This window comes from Erpetoichthys calabaricus, chromosome 1, assembly GCF_900747795.2.
Source record: "Erpetoichthys calabaricus chromosome 1, fErpCal1.3, whole genome shotgun sequence".
Lineage (NCBI taxonomy): Eukaryota > Metazoa > Chordata > Cladistia > Polypteriformes > Polypteridae > Erpetoichthys > Erpetoichthys calabaricus.
This window is the reverse complement of record NC_041394.2, coordinates 340,645,428-340,671,000: the sequence shown is the minus strand read 5'-3', so window position 1 is coordinate 340,671,000 and position 25,573 is coordinate 340,645,428. Positions and strand designations below refer to the sequence as shown.

The 25,573-nt window shown below is 42.2% G+C and overlaps 1 protein-coding gene, 1 long non-coding RNA gene and 1 pseudogene across 3 annotated transcripts in view; all 3 read right to left on the bottom strand.

The window, feature by feature from the left end:
• The window catches only part of LOC127527918 (uncharacterized), a 28,451-nt gene extending 22,429 nt beyond the window's left edge, over window positions 1-6,022 (bottom strand). Inside the window, exon 1 of the long non-coding RNA XR_007935096.1 lies at window positions 5,891-6,022. This is a non-coding gene — a long non-coding RNA (uncharacterized LOC127527918). The remainder of the gene's footprint in view (window positions 1-5,890) is intronic.
• Window positions 1-25,573, bottom strand: part of LOC114668236 (zinc finger protein 850-like) — a 103,569-nt pseudogene that overhangs the window by 30,449 nt on the left and 47,547 nt on the right.
• LOC114665629 (gastrula zinc finger protein XlCGF26.1-like) overlaps window positions 16,441-25,573 on the bottom strand; it is a 249,425-nt gene continuing 240,292 nt past the window's right edge. For both annotated transcript variants that reach the window (XM_051926215.1, XM_051926212.1), the window contains one exon: window positions 16,441-17,356. The gene's annotated coding sequence lies outside the window, so the exon portion shown is untranslated. The remainder of the gene's footprint in view (window positions 17,357-25,573) is intronic.

The window sequence follows — 25,573 nt, the reverse complement described above, 5'->3', positions numbered from 1 at the left end:
GAAAGAGGAAGGGCAAAAACACACACACAGCACACATGAACAGGCTGAGGTTCAAATTCATTCAGATCGAACCGTAACAATGACCAAACATGTCTGTTAAATTCTCTAATACTCAAAAACAGACATTACTGGATTGTACTTTATATAGAAATAAGACTGCGCCATAGTTTATATATTTAATGTTAAACATACATTGCTTCATCTAAGCCATATGTGTCAAACACAAGGCCCGCGGACCAAATCCGGCACGCCTGACCTTGCAATGTGGCCCGCAGGAATCATGCTGCAATGTGGACAAAAAAAATCATGCTGTTTCTATTTTCGCCACAAGAGGGCGCATCGCTACTCCGGCAAACGCTGTGTGGCTTCAACAATGCCAGAAGCGCAGTGCTGTATTGTTTCTATGGAGACGGCGGCACGTATGCGCGCCAGCGTCTCCAGCAGCTTAAGTCAGGTAGGAGGCGGGCCTGTGAGCGTGGTAGGAGGCGGGCCGTAATGCGAGCGCGAGCTACTCCAGATCTGAGCAGAAGCTGCCATTTGTCTCACAGCACACACACACTGCAGGCATTAAATTAGCAGCAGAAGCTGCCAGTTGTTTGTGCATTTGTAGCGTCGATCTGTGAGCAAAAGCTGCCATTGTCTGTTGATCTCCATTGCTGATCATACTGCAGGCATTAAATCATCATACACTGCAGGCATAAGATTAGTAGCAGAAGCTGACAGTTGCTGAACCTACACTGCAGGCATTAATTATTAGTAGCAGAATCTGCCATCTGTACCCAGTGGCGTAGCTAGGGGCGGGCGGAGAGGGCGGTCCGCCCCGGGCAGCATATTTTTGGGGGCGGCATTATTGGCCAAAAGGCTCAGAACACTTCACATGTAAGCAGCAGGGTTTGGAAAAATATCACTCATGACTGAAAAAAAGTCAAATTCTCTGATTTTCATCCACAAATGCTTCAAAAATCATTTTCGGACGGTCCTTCTGTGACGGCAGCAAACACGGCAGTTGATATTTATGAGGCGATAACAAAAATAAACAGAAGCATTACACCGATAATTATTTCTAGGAAGATAAACAGCTAATTCACAATGTATAATTTCGTTTCGTTAACAATCCGAATGCGTTCTTGCTCATCCCCACCTATCACTTGTACACCACACCGGTTCTGGTTTTCGCAGTGCAATTATATTAAACTAATAATCAGAACACGGCTCATCAGTGTGTCTGTACTATATTCTTGTCTAGTTGATGCTTATAAATAATTATATGCGAAAAAAATATTGCGGTTTCTCTATATATAAATGTATCTTAATTTTTCTCTATACGTCATTTTAATTTTCTATTTTAAATAGGTTAACATGTTCAGATACGTTGGAGGGCGGCAAATTGAAGCCCCGCCCCGAGTGGCGCGAACTCGAGCTACGTCACTGTCTGTACCCTTCACGTGAGTTGTGTGAATCTTTTTTTACTCTGCCAGGCGTTAACAGCAGAATCTGCCATCTGTATTACCCTGCCTGGCATTAACAGGCATTGTGTGAACCTTTATTACTCCGCCTTCTTCACTCCATCTGCCAAATTAAGCTATCCCAGTGCAGTTTTCTACTTTTCCCTTCTAGCGCAGATTGCCAATAAACTACATCTTATTAGAGGCGATATTGATCTCAAAATGTCCAAAAAACGATCACACTGAAGGCAGACAATTTAATGACAAATGGGAAAGTGAATACGTGTTTGTGCTTAGAGAGGGCAAACCAGTGTGTATATTGTGTCATGAGGCAGTGTCGGTGATGAAAGAGTACAACGTACGTCGTCATTTTGACACCAAACATGGTGTTAAGTATGGCAAATATACCTTGGAAGAAAAGCATAAAATTGTGCAAGAACTAAAAGGCAAACTGCAATCGCAGCAGCAAATGTTTACAAAGGCTACAGCGAAAAATGATCAGGCCCGGTCTTAGATATTATGGGGCCCTAGGCGAAAGGAAGCTCTTTGAAATGCGTGAAAATTAGACCAAGGAGACGTTTTCTTGTAACGTTACGAGGTCATCACCCTGCGTCACTTTTTCACCCCGAGCCGCCCACGCGGACACGCCCCCGCTGGCCCACGTGATTTAAACATGCGAGGGGCGGGGCGGGCCGGGGTCCTGGCCGCCGTCGATCCGGGGCCCTAGGCGGTCGCCTACTTCGCCTACGCCTAAGGCCGGGCCTGAAATGATGCTGCAGTGAAAGCAAGCTTTATAGTGGCTGAAGAAAGTGTCCGTACTTTAAGGTGTTTTTCAGAGGGTGCCTTTTTGAAGCAATACATGCTAAAAGTGTGTGAGCAGGTATGCCCAGACCAGATACCGAGTTTTCAATATGTCAGTTTGTCAAGAAACACCATTGCAGACAGAGGACGGGAACTCTCAGGAAATCTATCAACACAGCTGGCCAAACAGGCATGCAGTTATCTCGCTTTTTCACTTGCTGTCGATGAAAGCACAGACAACACTGATACAGCGCAGCTGTCCATCTTTATACGTGCCACGAAGACCGACCTCTCTGTCAATGAGGAACTTTTGGATGTAGCTACCATGCATGGGATGACGACTGGTAGAGATATATTTGAGGCTGTGGAGAAATCCATAAATAATTATAAAGTACCCTGGGACAAGTTGGTGGGGCTAACTACTGATGGCACACCTGCAATGTGTGGAGAAAAGAAAGGCTTGGTTGGACTAATGAAGGAAAGAATGCAGAAAAGTCACCGCCACACACCTCTGATTACTTATCATTGTATTATTCACCAAGAGGCTATGTGTGGAAAAGTTCTGGAAATGAATGACATAATGACCACAGTCATTAAAACAGTTAACTTTATACGGGCACGTGGCCTGAATCATCGCCAGTTCCAGCAGTTTTTACAGGAGGTGAGTGCAGAGCATGGAGACGTGCCATACCACACAGAAGTAAGATGGCTGAGCAGGAGCGCAGTCCTCAAAAGATTTTTTAAGCTCAGAGAACAAATCGCTCTTTTCATGGAAAGTAAAGGAAAGCCCTTGCCTGAACTGTCAGATCCCGCCTGGCTTTGTGATTTTGCTGTGATGTGTGACATATGCAAGCATCTCGCCCAGCTGAATCAGAAGCTGCAGGGACGCAAACAAGTCATCACGAAGCTGTCTGACATGATCACAGCATTGCAGCGTAAACTTCAACTATGGAAGTCCCAACTGGAACAGGACAATCTTGCCCACTTTCCTGTTTGTCAGAGTATCTCCGCCACTGTTTTCTGGTGCTTTTCCTTGTAGTCGGCTGGCTACCAAAGTTAGCCGGTTAATAACTGAATTGAGCGGTGCTTCTCTGACTTCAGAACACAGCACTCAGGCTTTGACATCTTTGCCAATCCTTTTACAGTTGATGTCAACAATGTGCCCCATCACCTTCAGATGGAGATAATTGAGCTTCAGACTGACAGTGGCCTGAAATCAAAGTTTCAGGATGTTGCAATTGAGGACTTCTACCCTCTACTGTCCCGACTTCATGCTGCCCGTGTTCTGTCCATGCTCAGGAGCACCTATCTTTGTGAACAGATGTTTTCAATAATGAATCTGAACAAAAACGAGCACAGGTCACGCATCACAGATGACCACCTCCACGCTGTTTTGCGGGTTGCTACAGCACAAGAAATCAAACCAGACATTGACTCATTGACCCGGGGAAAATGGCGTCGGACATCTAGCCAGAAAACAAAACAATGAGCATTTTATGGACATGGCAATATTACTGTTTTGCTTGATATCATGTGAGTTGGTTTGACAACCCTGTTAAGGAAAAAGATTGTTGCACTCATTTGAAATTCATATTTCTGGTTAACATTGTCAGTTTATGACTGTTCAGTAAACAATTCGGCCCGCGACTTAGGCTGGGTTTTAGATTTCGGCCCCTTGTGTGATTGAGTTTGACACCCCTGATGTAAGCAATGTATGCAAATATACCGTCTAAATTGGATTAAGCAGGTGTCAGAATGTTACTCCGTGTACATTAATATACTGACAAACTGGTGATGGTGGGCGCCAGACTTAACCAGTTAACATTTAATTTATACTTCCACAGGGAAGTTAACGGATGAGTAACAACAGCATGGCAGCACTACAACGAACTCCCATTCTGTTTATTTATACTTGTTCTCAGCTCGTATCCCCTCAGACTTTTGTCCAGTTTGCTCACTTCGACTCCTCGTTGCCTTTTCAACACTGAATTGGTCACCAACTCTTCTATCGCTAGGTATCTCTGGCACTGCCCTCCAGTGGTTCAAGTCCTATCTGACTGATAGGCAAGAGTTTGTTAGTCTTGGCAGCAGCAGATCCAGCTCAGCGCCAGTCACACAAGGAGTCCCTCAGGGCTCTGTCCTTGGTCCTCTGCTTTTCTGTATTTACATGCTTCCCCTTGGCCATATTATCCGTAGTTATGGACTGGGTTATCATTTTTATGCAGATGATACTCCGCTCTACTTCAATGTTAAAAGTGGAACTTCATCAGAGCTTTCTCAGCTCACAACCTGCCTTAGTGAAATTAAAACCTGGATGGAGCAGAACTCTTTAAAATTAAATTGCAATAAAACTGAACTCCTGCAAATTGGGACTAAAATGCAACTTAATAAAATGAGCTCCTTCCCAGTCCATCTTGGCAGTGATCTCATCAGACCTGCCTCTACTGTAAAAAATCTTGGTGTCATTTTTGATTCCTCCCTCACTTATTCCGCCCACATAAATCACATTAAGAAACTTTCTTACTTTCACCTCCGTAACATATCCCGTGTTCGCTCCTTCCTCTCCTTCTCTAATGCTGAGAAACTTGTCCATGTTTTTATCACATCCCGCATCGATTATTGTAACTCCCTACTGGCAGATGCCCCTTCTAATCTTATATCACAGCTCCAGCTTATTCAAAACTCAGCTGCAAGAGTCCTAACTCGTACCAGCAACAGCGAGCACATCACACCCATCCTGCTCCGTCTTCACTGGCTCCCTGTGTCCTACAGAATCGAATATAAAATCCTACTAATAACCTACAAAGCTTTAAATAACCTCGCACCAAACTACATCAGTGACCTCCTCCATCACTATGTGCCTGCCCGCCCACTAAGGTCCTCTGATTCTGGTAATCTTGTTGTGCCCGTCACTAATCTACACTCCATGGGTGACAGCAGGGCCTTCAGCTGTATAGCGCCCAGACTCTGGAATGACCTACCAAAATTAATCAGATCAGCTGACTCCATGAATTCTTTAAAAAAACAACTCAAAACTCATCTGTTCAGGAAGGCTTTTAGCTCTACTTGACTTTATTACCTTTCTCTCAGTTTACTTCTCTGTCAAGATGCCAATGTAACCTGTATGTGTGTGCGAGACCATCAATTATGGTGTTTGTTTTTTTTCAGAATTTACTGTCTTAATCTTCTTTATTTATTTATCTGGTTTGTACAATGCTATATACTGTATATTCTGCCGTTCTTTATTATATTCTGTAAGTGCCTTGAGCATGGGAAAGGCGCTATATAAATAAAATGTATTATTATTATTATCGTCTTTAAAGAAGAAATAAATCACACCGCTGTGTGTGGAGTAGCCGCCTCTTCGTGCTCGCCGATGTAAGGGGATCGTGACTGAAAGAACTGACAGAATACAGTACACGGAAAGAAGGAGGAGGAGGCGACAGTGCGATTTCAAAACCTGAAGCAAAACCAGGGAACAAACAACAATGAACAGCAACGACAACCGAAGCACAAAGGGGGTTCAAATCCGGGATATATTGACGGACACGAACGCGCGGCTCGCCTCTGATTGCAGTAACTCAGTGAAACGAATGAAAACGCACACACCTATAAAGTGTTGTCTATAGACCTCGAGCACTTACCCTCTGTGTTTCAGAGATGGGATTTTTTTTTCTAAATTGTTCTCAATCCTCGTTCACTTGCAAACATTCGATAACCTCCCGAATTGTCTCGTGTCCTGTCTAACATTCCGGCGCTCCGGATGACGTCACTTGGCACGCCTTTAAAATTTTGAGCATGCGCCGTGAAGTTTCACCAGCCTCACGCAGTGTGCTGTTATGGTGTACTGGATATCTGAGATGGCAGCGCCTCCTGCTTTATTTGAACAATCGGCCCATTCGTTTGAGGGTGTATCTGCTTATTCCAGAACTGATTTTTTTTTTTGTATACGTTTATTATATTAAGGAGAAACTAAAAGCAGTGACAATATGATCGTCCGGTTTATCCATCCATCCATCCATTTTCCAACCCGCTGAATCCGAACACAGGGTCACGGGGGTCTGCTGGAGCCAATCCCAGCCAACACAGGGCACAAGGCAGGAACCAATCCTGGGCAGGGTGCCAACCCACCGCAGGACGTCCGGTTTATCAAGAACTGTTAAATCTGACACGTTTAAAATTGAAAACTTTTATTTGGGCTTGAATCAATACAAACTTCATTGCAAGAGCGAACTTTTCTCCTTAATGTACAATAAAATGTTCACATAGATTACACTTTTATAATACATCTTCGTCACTTTGCAAGGGAGTTTTCCGAATCCATCCTTGGCTGCCTCATGTAAGCAGGAGAAAGCGATCGCGCGAGCACGTAAACTGCAAGCAATAAGACCTTATTAAGAGTGACGAAAACGCTAAAGCAGATGTTGTCTTGTGTCTCGAGTCGAGATGGGTGACAGGGTCTAACCTATGACATACGTCAGGTAATGCCCACAACATCAGTCACGAAACGCTCTTTGTTCTGAAGTGCATATGGTATGGCTGCTGGTAAAATTAGTGCAGTCTATCACTGGACCACTTAACATAGAAAAGTTCATCATGATACTGTGACGCGCTCTGCAACATTGCACCACTCCGGTTAAAACATATACTAACAACCTGATTAAAACTTAAAGTGTATGTGTAACGTCGGCTCGGAAGATAAAACTGACCGCCTATTACGCATCTGCTTATTCCTTACTGCAAACGTACCGTCAATAAACAAGCAATACCTGAGGAAAGTAAAACTGCATGACTGAATTTTTCTCCTTTTTTGGTGTATATAACTGTTTTTGTCCAAAAAGGCTTACTTATTTTGATTAATTTCTCTCTAAGTTTGGTCATACAGTCATAGTTTGAGTAGATCGGTCAGAAGACAGCATGCCAATCTGCTATTTGTAAACTAATCTAATAGCCCATTTAACAAACGTTTTTACAGATATAGGTAAAAAAAAAGTATTAACTTACGGGGGTAACTATAGCATAATTTAAGTAACTACGAGAAACTGATATTCTATTGAAATTAAACAGACACTTATGTGAATTTAACATTAATATTAGCTTTCTAATATTTTCTCATACAGAGTATACAAATAACATTTTTCCCAGTTTAAATAATGACTGAATTCGAAGAATGGTGGTTGCTATTTGAGGCGGGCAAATCTCCTACAGCTCAAATTGTCACACTGTTTAGTTGCATCTTCCAAAGTAACGAGTGACGTGTTTAAATTTAAGCTCCTTTTCAGTGAAGTTTGATGAAAGTTGCCCGCTATTCGCTTTCATCGGAAATCTCCAGAGTAAGTCTTTGCGAAGTGATGGGGTTTTCCTATTCGCTCTCGGCACTAGAAAGGAAAGCTGATTGATGGATTAAATGACCAATGAAATCCACAGATCCAGACGCCGTCAGCAAGGGTTAGGGCTCATTATGTGCATGCGCTGAAATCAATGCTTGTCTCTAAGCCAATGTCGAGAGTGTGCGGTTTAGTATTATTTAATACCAGTAACGGCGCACTGCAGAATACACTTGACTTGAGCATTCCTAGTTTTCATCCTCTTTCTCTGTACGTTTATCATTCGTTTCCTCAGAGGTTGATGCGCTTGCTGCTTCCTGAGCAGCTCTTCTTTTCTTTCGTCGGCATCTTTTTCGCGTTAAAACTGATAAAGTCAGTGTTTGTGTTGCAATTACTTAGTACGTTTTCTAAGGTTACGATTTGGAGTGTAAAGTGACAGGCATTCTGAGATATAGGATGGAGCAGATTATTTAAGGCTTTATTTCAGTGTCTGACATCTTATATTCCAACTTGTAACCTTAGATCTTCAAATGAGTGTCTGCTTAGAATTCCAAGAGTTAAACTTACAAGAAGTGGGGAAGATGCCTTCTGCTGTTATGCAACTAAAATCAGGAATAGCTTACTGATAGAAATTTGCCAGGCTGATACAGTGGAGCACTTTAAAAAACTGCTGAAAACTCATTACTTTAACATGGCTTTCTCATAGCGTCATCTTAGTTAAATCCTGATGCTCTGTATATTGAATTAATTATCAATATCATTCATGGTGGCTGCAAAATCCATACTAACCACTACTTTCTCGTCTGTTCTTTATCCGGTTTTCTGTGGTGTCGATCTGCGCCACCACCACCTAATCAAAGCACTGTGATGTCCCTACGTTGATGGATTAAAGGTCAGAACTCCACATGACCATCATCATCAAATTCTTCCATGAGAACCCTGAATACAATGAGGACTGATTGAGGTCATTTATGTTGGGTAGAATGCCTAGAGGGGGCTGGGTGGTCTCATGGCCTGGAACCCCAGCAGATTTTATTTTTTCTCCAGCCGTCTGGAGTTTTTTTTTTTTTTGTTGTTGTTTTTTCTGTCCTCCCTGTCCATCAGGCCTTCTATGTTAATTAGTGTTCCCTAATTTTAATTATTTGTCTCTTTTCTCTTTCTTCATCATGTAAAGCACTTTGAGCTACATTGTTTGTATGAAAATGTGCTATAGAAATAAATGTTGTTGGTCGTAAACCATAAGCAGTATTTTAAAGTCAATTCTAAATGGCACAGGTAACCAATGTAGTGACATCAGAACTGGAGAGATGTGCTCGAATTTTCGTTTCCAAGTTAAGATTCTAGCAGCGGGGCAGCATGGTGGTGCAGTGGGTAGCGCTGCTGCCTTGCAGTTGGGAGATCTGGGGACCTGGGTTCGCTTCCTGGGTCCTCCCTGCGTAGAGTTTGCATGTTCTCCTTGTGTCTGCGTGGGTTTCCTCTGGGCTCTCCGGTTTCCTCCCACAGTCCAAAGACATGCAGGTTAGGTGGATTGGTGGTTCTAAATTGGCCCTAGTGTGTGCTTGGTGTGTGAGTGTGTTTGTGTGTGTTCTGCGGTGGGTTGGCATCCTGCCCAGGATTGGTTCCTGCCTTGTGCCCTGTGTTGGCTGGTATTGGCTCCAGCAGACCCCCGTGACCCTGTGTTCGGATTCAGCGGGTTGGAAAATGGATGGATGGATGGATTCTAGCAGCTCCATTCTGCACTCGTTGCAATCGATTGATGTCTTTTTTTGGGTGGTCCTGTGAGGAGTGCGTTACAGTAATCTAGCCAACTGAACACAAAATTTCTCAGCATCTTGCAATGTTATAAGAGGTCTAACTTTTGCTATATTTCTTAAGTGAAAAAATGCTGTCCTGGTAATCTGATTAATTTGTGATTTAAAATTCAGGTCAGAGTCAATAGTTATCCCTAAATTCTTTACATCTGTCTTGACTTTTAAAAGTAATGCATCAAGTTTCTTTCTAATAACCTTATTATATCCATTTTAGGGCAATCACTAAAATTTCTGTTTCCTTCTTATTTAGTTTGAGAAAATTACTACTCATCCATTCGGAAACACAAGTAAGATATTGTGTCAGTGAATCAAGAGAGTCGGGGTCATCAGGCGCTATTGATAAATACAGTTGTGTGTCATCAACATAGCTCTGGTAGCTCACATTATGCCCCGAGATAATCTGACCTAACGGAAGTATGGAGATCGAAAATAGCAGCAGACCCAGGATAGAGCCTTGTGGACCACCAGATAGAATATCATGTGACTTTGAAGTATAATTAGCACCACTAACAAAGAATTTTCTACTTGTTAAGTAAGACTCAAACCAATTTAAAACCCTGCCAGCGGAGCCTACCCATTGACTAAGGTGATTTCTAAGAAGGCAGCATACATTTTTCTTTGGACTTGAGAAAGGACAAGAAAGTATTAACATTTCTAAGGATGTTAAATATATGGCCAAGTTTTATGTCAAGCTCCATTAATATGCAGAGGAAATTTCATTCTTGGCTGACTAAAGATTTATTTATTCAAGAGTGTAATGACGTTTCTCCTTCTTTCGTTTGTAGAATGCAATTTTCAGTTATTCAAATTGTAGCACAGAACTGATGTGAGTCTTCATTTAACAGTTCAAAAACTTTATTTTGAACAGCAGTAAGAAAATAATCTTATAACTTAGTTCGTAAATGTTAGAACACGGTGGAAGACTATCGCTCCATTACCTTCTGACATCTCTACCACCCATATCCGGAAACACATGACATCTTCCTTGCATGCACACAAGAATTCTCATTGAAACATCTTAAAATTAATGATGCTGCATTTACTAATTTTTAAAACAACATTAGTTTGAATGAAAAGGCTTACTTAAAATTACACCTCTTAAAAAGGCAAAATCCTAAAGCAGAGGGATTATCAAGTGCTGTTAATCATTACTCTTAATTCTGTTACTATGACTCTACAGTAGATATATCGGATTCTTTTAAATTTCCTATAAAATAATATGCCTCGTAAAATTAAACAGGGGTTTTTAAAAAAACAAGTTACAAGATGGAGGATTTAATGTCTTTGGCATCTCACACTCAACAGGTCAGGTCAGGTTGGGGAGAATGCACTGGTACAGCGCTTTGTCGCACCCACCACACGATGAAACAACGCAGAATGTTGGTTGGCAACCCTCCAGGTGGACACACGGTCCAGTCCCAAACTCAAGAAATGACCCTCTATCTACCGCAGCCAGGTGTTAAGTGGGCGACCCCTTGGCTTGGTCCAGCCACTTGGGTCCCCAACAATGAGGATCTTTTAAGTTGGATCACCCACGGGGAGTCGCACCACATGCCCGTAGTGCTGTAACTGATGCTTCCTCATAATGCAGGTAATGAGCCTCATTTGGGACTCCGACAACACAAAGTCAAACCAGTGGTACCCAAGGAATTTCTGAAAAGACACAGTACTGAAGGACTCCAGTCTTCATCTCAGGCCACTGGATAGCATCCATGTCTCACACCCATATAAGCAAGATAGGTCTCTAAAGATTTGGACCTTCGTCCTTTTGCATAGATATCGGGAGCGCCACACACCCCTTTCCAGAGACCCCACATGCTTTCCCAATCCGTCTACTGACTTCATTGGAAGAGTCACCAGAGACATGAATGTCACTGCTGAGGTGAGTAAACCTCTCAATGAGGTCGACACTCTCTCCCCAGACAGACACACTGCTGATGGCCGTGCCCAAGAGGTCATTAAAGGCCTGGATCTTGGTTTTTATCAGGACACTCGCAAGCTCAGACACTCAGTCTCCTCACTCAGTCTCTCGAGCGCCACGATCAGAGCCTCCATTGACTCCACGAAGATCACAGCATCGTCAGCAAAGACAAGATCCGTGAATCTTTCTTCACCAACAGATGCCCCACAGCTGCTGGACCCCACGACCTTGCCCAACACCCAGTCCATACAAGCTTTGAACAGAGTAGAAGCAAAACACACCACTGACGAACCCCAGAATCAACTGGGAGAAATGCATGATATCCGACAACTTTGGGGAGAACCTGTGAAGTCACAGGGCAGCTCGATCAACTGAGTCGAATGCTTTGTGAAAATCAACAAAGGCTGTTGATATTCGTGTTTGCACTCCATGATAACCCTCAGTGCCAGGATGTGGTCGATGGTAGACTTCTTAGGAGTAAAACCAGAGTGATCATGGATCCTATTGAGGATGACCCTAGCAAGGACCTTACCTGGCACCATGAGCGGTGTTATCCCCCTGCAGGTGCTGCAATCCCGGCGATCACCCTTCCCTTTCCAGATAGGGACGACAAGTCCCGTGTTCCAGTCAGTTGGGATGATGACAGTCTCCCAAATGGAAGCAAAGATTGCTTGCAATACCAGGAGGAGAGCCTTACCACCAGCCTGGAGAAGTTCACCCTGGATACCACAGATCCCTGCAGCCTTTCCCCCTCCTCAGCTGGTTCACCACCTGTGCAATCTCAGTGAGACTGGGGGATTCACAGATAATTGGAGGATCAACCTCAAGAACTGTGATCCCAGAGATATCCAACGTCCTAGCCGGAGAATCAGCTTTAAACAACTGCTCAAAGTAGTCAGCCCAGCGGGTCACAATTGCAGTGTCAACCGTAAGGACCGTTCCATCAGCTGCCCTGACTGTGACTTTCGAAGGAACAGATTCAGATGTGCGTAATGCTTTGATTCCTCTGTAAGCAGGACGTGGGTCACTAGATCATAGATGGTGTGTCACATGCTCACAGATCCCTCTAACAAACTCCTCATCTGCCCCCAGAGCCATCACAGACGTCCTTCTCAGTTCCCGGTACAGACCAGAGTTGCCATTGAGCTGTGCGCTGCGACTCCTCTCAATGATATCCAGGGTGCCCTGCAAGATGAAACACCTCCTTCTGGGAACACCGGCAACATCAACACAACCCTCAGCAACCTTCAGGGTCTTATCTCAGAAGGACTCCCACATCACAGTAGGATTGGCTGTTGCACCCAAATCTGCGAGTTTCTTACACAAACTGTGCGCAGACTCATTAGAAACAGCCTGATCTTGGAGTCTGGCCTGGTCCAGCCTCATTCTCCTAGTAGGTGCTATCCTAATGGACCTAAGCTGGATATTCAGAGTAGCAACAACAAGTCTGTGGTCAGAATTCACAAACTGGGCACTTCTGTAGACCCTGTAGGAGCCTTCGCCCATTAGGATGTCATCAATCTCCTTCACCACGCCAACAGTATTGGAGTACCAAGTTCAACGATGCTGATCAGGGCACTGGAACAAGGATCCAGTGATTCTCAGCCCCTAACCTTTTGCAAAGTCAAGGAACATGGAGCCACTTTCACCACGGTCACCAGACCCATGGGGACTGAAACAACCCTCATAGCCATCCCTGTCAGTGCCATTGGCTGCATTGAAGTCATCCATGACCAGAGGAGTGTCACCTTGTGGGCACCCATCAACCACCAAGCAAAGTTGCGAATAAAATGTCTCCCTCGCCGAGAAGTCACTCACCGCAGTCAGAGCAAACACTGAGACAACAGACAAGTCATCCAGGGAGTGCCATAATCTGAATCTCATAATACGCTCGTTGAAAGGAGTGACATTGGACACCATTGGAAGAAGCCAATCCGGTACAGCATGTGATGTGCGGTAGGAGTGACGGATGCATTCAAGGTGGATGTGGGATTACATCAGGGCCCTTTCTTATTTGCATTGGTGATGGACAGGTTGACAGACAAGATTAGACAGGAGTCCCTGTGGGCTATGATGTTTGCTGATGACATTGTGATCTGTAGTGATAGTAGGGAGCAGCTTGAGGAGACACTGGAGAGGTGGAGATATGCTCTAGAGAGGAGAGGAATGAAGGTCAGTAGGAACAAGACAGAATACATGTGTGTGAATGTGAGGGAGGTCAATGGAATGGTGAGGATGGAGGGAGTAGAATTGGCAAAGGTGGATGAGTTTAAATACTTGGGATCAACAGTACAGAGAAATGGGGATTGTGGAAGAGAGGTGAAAAAGAAAGTGCAGGGTGGAATGGGTGGAGAAGAGTGTCAGGAGTGATTTGTGACAGACGGGTATCAGCAAGAATGAAAGTGAAGGTCTACAGGACGGTAGTGAGACCAGCTATGTTATATGGGTTGGAGACGGTGGCACTGACCAGAAAGCAGGAGACAGAGCTGGAGGTGGCAGAGTTAAAGATGCTAAGATTTGCATTGGGCGTGACGAGGTTGGACAGGATTAGAAATGAGGACATTAGAGGGTCGGCTCAGGTTGGACGGTTGGGAGACAAAGTCAGAGAGGCGAGATTGCGTTGGTTTGGACATGTGCAGAGGAGAGATACTGGGTATATTGGGAGAAGGATGCTAAGGACAGAGCTGCCAGGGAAGAGGAAGAGAGGAAGGCCTGAGAGGAGGTTTATGGATGTGGCGAGAGAGGACATGCAGGTGATGGGTGTGAGGTTTATTTTTCTCCTATGGCCATCGTAGGAGTTTTTTTTTTTTTTATTTTCCTCTGCCCCGTGTCAGCTGATCAAACATTCACATTCAGGAATCAAGAACTGCAGTTCCACCCTGAATCATCTGAAAGCGCAATGGGCTGTTTTATTTGCTTTTGTATCATTTCATTAACTGTAAAAACATTAACATTTTTCTGCAAAATGGGTTTCCTAGATAAAATGTAGATATAGAATAAATATAAAAATAAACATATATAGTAATTAGATCTTGTTGTTCTATTGTCAACCTTAATATATAAATATTTTAAATTAGAAAACCTTTTCTGTCAAGAGTGAAGGTTTGTTTTGCACTTTATTGGTTAAATTTTGCATAACAATGCCCATTTGATTTTGTATTTAGTTTACTTACATTTATTATAAATTATCATAGTATTAACTAAGGATAATAATTCAAGTAAATGTGGAATATCTTTGATTTTGTTAATCTGTAGAAGCAGTTTGAGGTGCATGTGAATGTATGATACGGTGCTATATAAAGTTATAGTTATTATTATTATGTCGACCATGTCATCCTCTACCAAGAGGTCAGATGCTTTATTGATCTCCCCTAATTTTTCTCTACTCTTTATCGTCAGACCACCACCTTGGACACTGGTCTGGGTGCTTAGCTGAGCCCGGTTGTTGAAGGAGTTTAACATCTGGTGCTGCACCTCTACTGGACTAGGAGGAGAGGTTGGCATCAATGGAGTAGGAGGCCCTTCACATAAAATGGGTGATTTCTCAGCTCAGATAGTACATCTTAGAAAAGAGTTGACCTTACTGACTGACCGCGCACCTCTGCAGTGTTTGTGTTCACAGGAGGATTACAACCCATGGATCACCAGGTGGATTCTAGGCCTTCAGTTCTACAAATTAAGCATGTTGCATGGAGAGAGGGTTTCTTCTCCCCATGGTTGATATCTCAAGGGTAGGTTTGCCTGCCCGTGTGCGCTGGGCTAAGGTGTTCACACATGCAAATTCATCCAAGGTCAGTGATACCACCCCAGGGTGAGTTAGGGTGCTGTCACTAATAGTATCATCTCTTTTCTCACCTGCAGTGCAGGGAAAACAACCAATGAGTTTACAGCAGCCTCAGAGAGAGAGAGACTGCTCCATCTAGACCTGAACTTCTTAAAGTATGGAGCTCCCACTCAACACCCATTCTACCAAGCTGTTAATTCCCGGAGCCAACAAGACTGACATTATTTCTGCAATTATTGGTTGTTTAACACCATTTTCTTTGGAAATAAGATATAAAGGGGTAACCAACCTGAGACCCCACCAATTCCTTGCAGTCCTCGTGTCTTCCCACCAACCCACATTGGTGTAGTCAGCAAGATTTACTGAAAGAAGAGTGAACCGATTGACCTCACAGAAAAGCAAATCAGCTGAACCAACAGCAGGCACAGGTAGCAACCTGCAGGCTGAACTCGATGGAGCCGAGCAGCAGCACGATAGCACAGACCTGCACCAACGTGTAAGAGGCCAAGGGCTAACCTAATTGATCGCTCCAGTGTGCCCCTGGGATGGCATAGAAACATACCTTCTGATCCTTCAGTGCAGTGCCACTCACCACTACGGATCTGGGCACACCTCACTGCGCCATTTCTGTCAGGGGAGTCCCTGCAGCTGTACTATGATATAGAAGGAGATGCTGCTGTGGTCTACCTCACAACACAAAATGAATACAGTAAAAGTTCATATATCTCACCTGAATAGTTCTAAAAAGGAAAAGATGTTGTTAATGAAACAATAACTTTTACTCTAAACATGGACGAGATTCCTGAGGCCTACCACTGCCAGAGTGAATGTCTCATGTAAGCTTTAGTAAAGCTGAGAGAGAGAAATTCTTAGGGTGGAGATCTGAGGAGGTTAGAAAAGACAATATGAACGGACACTTAACTGTCACTTGATTAGTGGCACCAGATAAGGAATAAAAGAAATGATTAATGCAGTTTATTTACTTTGTCTTAAATTGCTTCCCCCCCCAAATAACATCTTTCAAAAGAGTGGCACCATTAACAATACGTGTGTTATTTTTAAATGAATTTGCAAATTACTCAGCATATCCCAGGTTTCACTTTAGTACTAGGGTGTTGTACCGTGCTAGCCATTACGAATGTAGAAAAAAGCCAAGCAAAATGACATCTCTGATTGGCTAAGTTAGCCAATAAAAGGTGTCATTTTGCTTGACTTTTCTCCAGGTTTCACTTAAAATTCAGTAAAAATGAAGCCACATTATTCTTATAAAATGTATGCACCATCTGTATTTGATGCAGGGGATATGAGAAAGAGGTGGCTCTGAGGCTAAGGATCTGCGCTGGTATCCCGAAGGTTGCCGGTTCGAATCCCCATCACTGCCAAAAGAGATCCTGCTCTGCTGGGCCCTTGAGCAAGGCCCTTAACCTGTAATTGCTCCAGGGGCGCTGTACAATGGCTGACCCTACGCTCTGACCCCAAGGGGTATGCGAAAACTAACAAATTCCTAATACAAGAAATTGTATAAGGCGAAATAAAGAACAAAAAAAAAATGGTGAAAGGTCGCATTTTAAATGTTTAATGCTGCAGGCTGACATCATGCTGAATGTCCCCACCTTGTTTTGATGTTTTCATATTTTCTTATTGTTCTCAGTGGTCCAAACAGGTCTTTTACGTTACCAATAGACTGATTTATCGAAGCCCTTTAGAATGCTGTGATGAGATGGTATTCTAATCTTCATCCCCAAGGCACATTTAACTGAAAGCAGAATCTTCATTGCACCTCCTGCTACAGATTTTGATTCAGTGTATTGCTGAATGGCGAGCACACGATGATCTATCAACCATGGCCACTGCAACAGATTTTAGAATACAACACTCGTACCCTGATCCTATTCACTCGCCCTTTGTTGAAAATCGTCACATTCTTGTACCACATCACTTCATTTCTCTTCAAAATTCCTAAATGTGCAGTGAAGGGAACTGCAGCGCTAATCTCACCAGTCATTCTGTCCTCTCGCCCCTTTTTTTAAATGTGTCTTTGCTTGCCAGTCATCTCAGTTTGATTGTGTCAAGAGTGGCGGTGCAAGGCATTTTTTTTTTTCGTGTCATAGAAACAATGTTTTTATTTTGTATGCTAAATAGAGGATTGTGTGCATAATTTGTGCTTGGACTAACTTGGCTATCCAGCAACCGAGAAAAAACATGTCCATGACCCAGTTTGGGTTGTGGCCCATAGTTTAACAAGTGCTGCTGTAAAGAGTTTATACCTGGCACAGAGGCACGTTATGAGGTGATGTTTTTTGGGTAATTTGTTTTGATCTGATTTTAAAAGTCAAGTGAGTTGTTCCTGTAGTGAGCCACTTTGTCATCTTTGGGTGCTGCATTGATTGTAAGTTATTTCTACACTCAGCCATATCCTGCTGCAGTGCTGTACTTGAAGACAGAAGTTTGGTATGGCGTTTGGCCCAGTGCTCTTTCAGTCATTAGCTGATCTAAGCATGGTTACTCAGGCCAGTGCATTTCCTTTTGCGTGTTTCAAGACCTCTCCACTGGAAATTCAGTGACAAAATTATTTGCCACAGTACAAAAAGCAATATGGCTTGTCTTATGTATGAATTTGACTGTGTCACTGAAGACTTTTCCTGTGAGAAAATCATTTGCCACATTCCAAAGAGATGTAAGGCTCCTCTCCTCTGTGAAGTTTTTTGTGAGTCTGAAGACGACTCCGGTCACAGAATTGTTTACCACACTCTCTACAGCAATATGACTTCTCTCTGGTGTGAATTCTTTGGTGTGTAACAAGTCTACTCCTTTCAAAAAACCGCTTGCCACACTCAGAACAGCAATATGGCTTCTCTCCTGTGTGGATTATTTGGTGGCTATGAAATCTACTCCTTTCTATAAACCGCTTGCCACACACAGAACAGCAATATGGCTTCTCTCCTGTGTGGATTATTTTATGTCTTGTAAGGGTGCTGTTTTGTGAAAACTGCTTGCCACATTCCAAACAGCAATATGGCTTCTCTCCGGTGTGAATTCTATGGTGGCTCAGAATATGACTCATGCAACTGAATTGTTTGCCACACACTGTACAGTGATATGGCTTCTCTCCAGTGTGAATTCTTTTGTGGGACTGAAGAAGGCTTGTTCTTGAAAACTTTTTTCCACATACCGAACAGCAATACGGCTTCTCTCCAGTGTGGATCCTTTCATGGATCTGAAGGCGGCATCTTCTGGTAAAATCCTTGCCACATACTGAACAGCAAAATGGCTTCTCTCCAGTGTGGATTCTTTCGTGGATCTGAAGGCAGGTTCTTTTTGAAAACTCTTTGCCACATTCCAAACAGCTATACAGTTTCTCTCCAGTGTGAATTCTTTTGTGGCACCGAAAATGACTACTGCTACGGAATTTTTTGCCACACTCTGTACAGCAATATGGCTTCTCTCCAGTGTGGATTCTTTTGTGTGTCTGAAGAACACTTCTTCTTGAAAACTCTTTGCCACATTCCAAACAGCAATACGGCTTCTCTCCGGTGTGAATTCTGACGTGCAGCTGTAGATCATACCTGCGACTGAATTGCTTGCCACATTCAGGACAACAGTGAGGTTTGTCTCCTGTATGAAAATTAAAAGGAAGAACAAAAGTTTACTTTCCATACTACTGATTAAATAAATGTTGGGTAAAATTATGAACTAACTTGTAGAAGCATAAGAAATCATTACATACAAGTTGCACGTGGAAAGAAACCCAACTTAATTAAATTTTCCCCTCTGTATTACAACTCACCACATGAGCACAATGACTGGAGCCAAGAGGCTGAACTAAATGGGTCACATCTGAGGAAACCAACTGATAACAGTGATGTCGAAATTTTGCTATTACATTACAGAACTGCCTCACCATTTTGTCGCCATATAATTTTGAATAATATAAGGCTATGTTGTTCTAACTTTATGCAATTAATTGAGATAAAACGTATATAATCTTCAGTTAATTCATTACTGAAGAGAGTTTGTTTGGCAAGATAGGATGCTATGCAGAGCAGTGGAGGGAGTGCTGGCACATGCATGTTGCTGCCACCCCTCCCTGTTAACAACACTTGTTAAAATTCACATTGAACCTTGCATTATTTGCACTTATTTCACTTTCTCTCACTGTATGTGTAGTTCATGGATGTAACAGAGTACCTTCTGTATTGAATTTGGATTTATTTTTGTAGACTTTGCCTCAAAAGAAGTTTACAGCCTCAGGGATAACTTACTGGAATCTTTTTCTGGTTTACTGGACAAAATTTTTTTTTGTCTGCCCACTCCTGCCTGATACCCGAATTGTGATCGTTTTTCTTTGCATCGTGGAGATCTAGGAACTGAGAATGTTCTGTTTCCTTAATTAAAATGTATCTACCTCTCCAGAGGTAGAGGATGACCTCTCTCTTTCAGGCCCCACCTCTTCTGAGCAGCAGAGTCTCCCACAGGCACGTAGCCCTTCGAGTAAGTTCAACTGGAGTAAAGCCGACAGCTGACCAGGAGAAATAACCGGCAGTGAGAAATCGAAGTCGATCGGCCAGTGGGTGGTGGAAACTGAAAGCCGACGGTCTCTTATTGATTCAGCTGAACTTGCAAAGCGCCGAAAGCACCAAAGTTACTGCAAAAATGGAGAAGATGATATCAGCACTAAACATAAGTTCCATCTGTTCTTTGCCCGTTGAGGGCACGTTTTTATGTTGTGTGTCCATCAGCATGTATAGTTCAGGTTGTCCGGCCAACAGTGTAGACAGCTTCACCTGCCAAAAGTGTTTAGTTAATTTAGAGTTGGTCAAGAAATTACGCAAATTGGAGGACCGTGTTAGAAACCCAATTGAAATTAGGGAAACCGAAAATTGGATTGACTCGGTTTGTTTAGACAATTTGGCTACTTCTGATTCGGCTTATGGCTCTCCAAGTCCCACTGTAGTCAGTGCGTTTCAGAAGTCGGCAGCACCAATTTCCTCCACAGGGCGAGTGAGTAACAGTAAGACAGGGGTCTTAGTCCCTTGGCACCCAGATCACCAATTTGGACTCAGAACAGATTCTCAGCATTCTGCAGCAAGCCTGCGGATACTGAGAACAAGAAAGTACTCATAATTGGCGATTCAACAATGCAGAATATTAGAATTCCAAACTATGTTAAACCAGCACTTAATGTTAAATGCCCTCGCAGGGGCCAAGATTTCTGACATAGAGGTCAGAGGCTGCATTGGATCTTGTTGAAGTATCTAGTGATATTTATTTACAGCAATCTGAGATATTAAAGAGGAACTTCATCTCTCTATGCACCAAAGCTAAAAGAAAATGTCGGAATTTAGTTGTATCTGGCCCCTTACCAAGATTATATAGAGGGGATGTGATTTATAGCAGATTACGTTCCCTTCATGCTGGCTAGAAACTTGGTGTGCAAATAAAATCATAGCCTTTGTGAACAATTGGGATAGACCTGGATTTTTCAAAAGAGATGGTCTACTTCCACAATGGAGGAAGTCTTTTGTACTATCCCAAAATATGGCAGCAAAACTGCCTGGCTGACTGATTAGAGCACCATCCTGGCCGCAGTTGTGTGATCTTAAATCACAGGCTGTTTATCCCACCTGTTACTATCCTGAAGCTGTTACCCATAGTCCCTGTTGTAGGGCATCCAGTAAATTTAGTCATGATGCAAACCTTAACTCTTTTAAGGCGGATGTCAACTTTTGTTGACAAGAGGGATTGAGGGCAAATGTCGACATCCAGGGATAGAGGGCGACAATCAGCTGTTAATGGTGACAAAACTCACTGTCACGTCACAGGTATTCCCTCTCTGCTTGGTGGAATGTTAGACTCATTGACTTGGCAACTGATCCTTGCGTGTGCATGTGTTGCGAAATGTAAACAAAGGCAAGATGGCATCAACATCTCACGAGGGAGCGAAGCGAGTGCAGAAAAGAACATACTCGTCACATGATGTTTTGCGCATTATCGCTGAGCCGGACTCTGATTTTTCAGAATCTGATTTTATTGACAGTGATCAGGAGATTGAGGAAGAGAGTGAGGAGCTGGCATCAGCTGATCGGAGACCAGCTGGTGCCGCCTCAGCTGATCGGAGACCAGCCGGTGCCGCCTCAGCTGATCAGCTGGCAGCTGAGCGCATTCACGCTGCCGATGCACCTACGGCAAGGTTCGTGTGGGAGGGACACCCAGATATTGATCCATGGGAGCCGAACTGGCTAATCGGACTTCACAAGAAGGCACGGCTTGCTGCTGGACAACTTCAATCTGTTTTTTTCCTGAGGCAGTTTTTCAGCTGATATCAGACGAGACAAACAGGTATGCAGAGCAATTTTTTGAATTGCGGGATGCGCTTGCTCCGCATTCTCATTTTTCAAAGTGGAAACCCACAACAAAAGACGAGATGAAGGGCTTTGTGGCATTGCAAATAGAGATGGGACAAGACTGGCGATTTAATTTCAGGGAGCATTGGTCCAAACGTGCTTTGTTCCCTGGTGGCTTTAGACAGGTTATGCCGCGTGATGATAGGTATGTGCTGCTGCAAAGCTTTATTCACTTCTGTGATAACCAGAAGCAAATCCCAAGGGGTGAGCCAGGCTATAATCCCATGTATAAAGTTCAGCCCCTGCTTGACATTGTGGAACCAACATATAAACAATTTTATCAGCCTGGCTGTGATTTGTCTGTAGATGAATCAATGATAAAATACAAGGGACGCCATTTTTTCCGCCAATATATCCCAGACAAGCCCACAAAGTATGGCATAAAGGACTTTGTACTGGCATAAGCAAACACTGGTTTCTGCCTGAAAGTCATTACTATTTCTGGAAAGTATTTCTTTCAAAGAGAGAACTGTCCCTTGACAAGTCAGGTTGTGCTGGAGCTGCTTCGGGGCTATGAACATTTGGGTCATGTTGTGTACATTTGGAAAATTTTTATACATCACCAGAATTGTTCATGGAGCTACAGAGCAGGGGAATTGGAGCTTGTGGCACAGTGAGGGTGAACAGGAGACACAGGCCTTCACAGTTGAAGCCAGACAGGCTGAAGATGAAAAGAGGTGACAATCAGTTTTTCATGTGGGCGGATAACTTGGTGGCAGTGGCATGGCATGATGTCAAACGGGTGACTTGTCTCTCTACAGTTCACACCAACAATTTATGTGAGAAAGTAATTAGTTCAAAGGGAAACCCAGAAAGAAGGAAGCTGGACAAGCCCGTTGTACTTGAGGAGTACAATTGTAAAATGGCTGGAGTTGATCGACTGGATCAGATGCTGGGGTCACATGCTTATGGCCATAAGTCCACCAAGTGGTACCACACTGTGTGCCATCGCATGCATGAGATTGCACTTACAAATGGATCTATATTGTTCAAGCAGGCAAACAGTGACAGCACTATGACTGCGGCAGATTTCCGCAAGAAGGTGGTTGACAGCTTGCTGGCAGATTATGTTGGAGTGCCTTTGGCAAAGCGAGGAAGGCCAGCACAAAGAGCAGTGCCAGACAGGCTGACTGAGCGCCACTTACCTGCAACATATGAGGACAAAAAGTACAAGCCTGACTGTGTTGTGTGCAGCAACAGACAACTGAAAAAGAGGCACCAGTGCAACACGTATTGTAAGCAGTGCAACGTGGCAATGCATGCAATTGGCTGCTTTGAGCGTTATCATACTTTGCAGGACTTTGCTTTGTAACATGTACAGTATGTGAAATAATATGCAAAATTATGTAGTATGCAGGATCATAGAACATGCAAAACAGATACTTTAGTCAAAAATAAATATTTTTTGTTGATTTTATATATTAAACAATTGCTTTGTTATTCTTATTTTAAACAAAGTTAGTTTTTGGAAAAATATTCAGCCCTGGGAGAAAAGAAAAAAAAAATTAGCCCTAAAAGAGTTAAATTACTTGATAATCAAAAAATAAGGTGTATGATTAGACCAAGAGATAAAACCAGACCTTCCACCAGGGGCATCTGTAATAGAAATTTACAAAACAAAAAATATATCACCAGTTCAGAAAGAAGCATGCAGTTTTAATTGCTGCTTATTGAACATTCACTCTCTTAGAGTAAAGCTGTTTTGGTAAATGATATTATATTAAGTACAAAATCTGACTGCTTATTGAACATTCACTCTCTTAGAGTAAAGCTGTTTTGGTAAATGATATTATATTAAGTACAAAATCTGATCTGTGTCTTCTCACTGAAACCTGGCTTAGTAAATGTGACACTGTTCCCCTAGCTGAGGCGTCACCAGATGGCTACTCGTTCCTTCATAAGTCTAGAGATTCTGGTCGAGGAGGAGGCCTTGGAATAAATCATTGTGATAAAATGCAAATCACTTCTAAAAATTTAGGTGACTTCACCATCCTTTAAAGCATTCATTTAAATATTAAAATGGATTCCAACACAAGTATAGTGCTAGTCTACAGACCACCAGGGACAAATTCATTGTTCATGACTGAATTCAGCAATCTGATTCAGCTATAAATTATGATCATGTAGTATTGATGGGGGATTTTAATGTACACATTGATGTGGAAACTGACACTTTTAGCAAATGTTTTACTTATTTGTTAAATTCAGTAGGATTTTGTCAGATTGTCAAAGGTCCAACTCATAATCATAACCACACATTAGATTTAATTATAACTTACAATGTTGAAATTCCAAACTTAAATATCACTCCATTAAATGAAGTTATTTCTGACCACTGCTTAATTATGTTTGATTTGGTTCTGGCCTTGCCAATGCACTTAATTTTTTTAATAATTTTTTTTTTTTTGCAAATTAAAACAAAGACAGTGCGACATCTAGATTGTAATTCTGCTTCAAAATTTATAGATACTTCGAATAAGTCAAGTGTAATTGTGGAAAAAATTTAGATCAGTTAAAATCAAATTATAATGTGACCTTGAGAGATGCTCTGGACGAAGTGGCTCCCCTTAAAACAAAAGTGTTCAAAGTACATAGAAACTCTCCCTGGTTTAATGAGAACACTCAAGCTCTTAAATGAGACTGTCGAAAACTGGAGCGCAGGTGGAGAACAACAAAGCTGCATGGACAGAGTGCATTAAAAATATTAAAAAAAGCTCTCTTTAAAGCTTGCTCAGACTACTATTGTAAAATAATAGATAATAATAATAATCCTTGGGTACTGTTTAGAACAGTAGCTAAATTCACAAATGGGAATTCAGATCTACGGTGCGAAATACCAACAGACATTAGCAGTACAGACTTTAATAAGGAAATTAAAAATAGAAGATCCTAGATCTACTTCTACCGAGGAAACAGAAAAAGAGCTAAGAAAACTAATCCCAACACATTTTGAAATACGATCGTGAGTCGCATTAGGACCTGGCAAGGCAAAGAAGTTTGATCCATTCGCATTGAGACTCATGCTGTAATTGTATTCTATTTTCTTATCTGCCATTTTTATGTTTTAATTACAATTACATGTGTGTATGTATGTACGTGGAATTTTTTTTTTCTCTTCATAGGGGACTGTTTAACATCATACCCTTGGTTTACTGTATTAGAGCTTACTATTAGACGTTATCTACTTATACAGGACTACTGTTTAACATCATTCTATGGGTTTACTCTCTCAAGACTGTTTAACATTAGATATTATGTTTATAATATGTGGACTGTACTGGCAATAGATATCTCTATTTTAATCCTCATATGTTGCTGCTGGGGGACTTGTTTTGTTTTGGATGTGCTCTGCCTCTAGCTATGTCTAATCTATCCTTCTAATCCTTATAAACTGTAAGAGCCAATGTAACAATAATCTTCATGGCAATAACTCCCGAAAAAATTGGAAATAAAGGTCAATATATATAATTTGAAATTGGAATAAACAAAACCTTTTTTTTATATAGATATGTAACAACCTGGCAGTATCTAATAAATAACAGTTTAGAATAAGCATTTAAAATTGAGGAAGCAGATTTTCTTCTCCTTTATTATTCTATTTAATTTATTATTTACTTATTTTTCCAACTATTAAAGTTTTACTCTTGGCCTAGCTCTATTTCTCATGGGTGGGGGTTGATTTGATTTGAACCTAAAATTTGACTTGCTTGTAAGGAATGTTATTTGATATTAATAAATTCAATACAATCTTAAAAAAAAATAAATAAAAGATTGAGCAGCACACGGCAAGTAGTTTTTTTTCTGAACAGTCAGCGTGGGTTCAGAAGAGGGAGGTCGTGTTTTACTAACATGCTGGAATTCTATGAGGAGGCAAGAAAAAGATATGATTAAAGTGGAGCTTATGATATTATTTAGGCGGATTTTCAGAAAGCATCTGATAAGTTGCCACATGAGAGGTTATATTATATATATCAGTTAGCCAGGAATAATTAACAAGCTGGCTATGTTTGTAGATGATATGAAAATTGGTGGATTGGCAGTTAACCTCAAATCCATTAAATAATCACAGAGGGACTTGAA